This window comes from Brassica oleracea, chromosome C1 (assembly GCF_000695525.1).
Source record: "Brassica oleracea var. oleracea cultivar TO1000 chromosome C1, BOL, whole genome shotgun sequence".
NCBI classification, from domain to species: domain Eukaryota; kingdom Viridiplantae; phylum Streptophyta; class Magnoliopsida; order Brassicales; family Brassicaceae; genus Brassica; species Brassica oleracea.
Window position 1 is genome coordinate 11,712,332 of NC_027748.1, and position 824 is coordinate 11,713,155.

Below are 824 nucleotides of genomic sequence, written 5' to 3' on the forward strand. Positions count from 1 at the left end.
GTTCAACCCTACAAAATAAAGGTAATTCGAAATCTGAAAACAAGAATCGAATCTGGTTGTTTTGTAAAGATTGAAACCCTGCAATATAATCTCTAAAACTAAAAGCCATAGGTTAATAGATCAATCCCCTATGAGTAAATCGAAGCTCTATAAGTTCGATATAAACCCTAAAAACGAGATTGATCCATTGATCAATTAAAATCAGAACCTTAGGTTTTTGAATCTCAAATCAAATCTCTTTGATCAAAGATAAAAGTTTTTCGAAATCCCTAAAACCCTAATTCGAAAACTATTAAAAACTTATTGATTAATTGAGATTAAAATTGATCACCTTGAAATCAAAATTGTTTGATTAATAAAATCAAAACCCTAAAACCCTAAATTGAAAATTGATTTTGAAATTAAATGAATATTGATTGATAATCTGAGATTTTAGGATTGATAGATTGATTGATAGATCTAATTAAAATCTTAAAGCCTTGAAACCCTTAATCTCGATTTATATTCCTAAAAGCCTTGAAACCTTAAATCTCACATTACTTGAAAGATTGAATGAGAGTTAGGTTGCTTGATTGCTTGATTCTAAAATCTAATATTACCAACCTTGAAATTGGTAAAACCTAAGAGATATGCAACTAAATGCATCTAGATTGATAATCTCATTTAGTATGATTGAATGCATTTAAATTGATTATCTTGCTTGCATTATATGGCCGTGTGGCCTTGCTTGATTGAGAGCCGTGTGGCTTAGTGCATATCTAAGTGGCCGTGTAGCCTAGTATCCGGATGGTCATATGACCTGGATTGCATTATGATCCAATCTC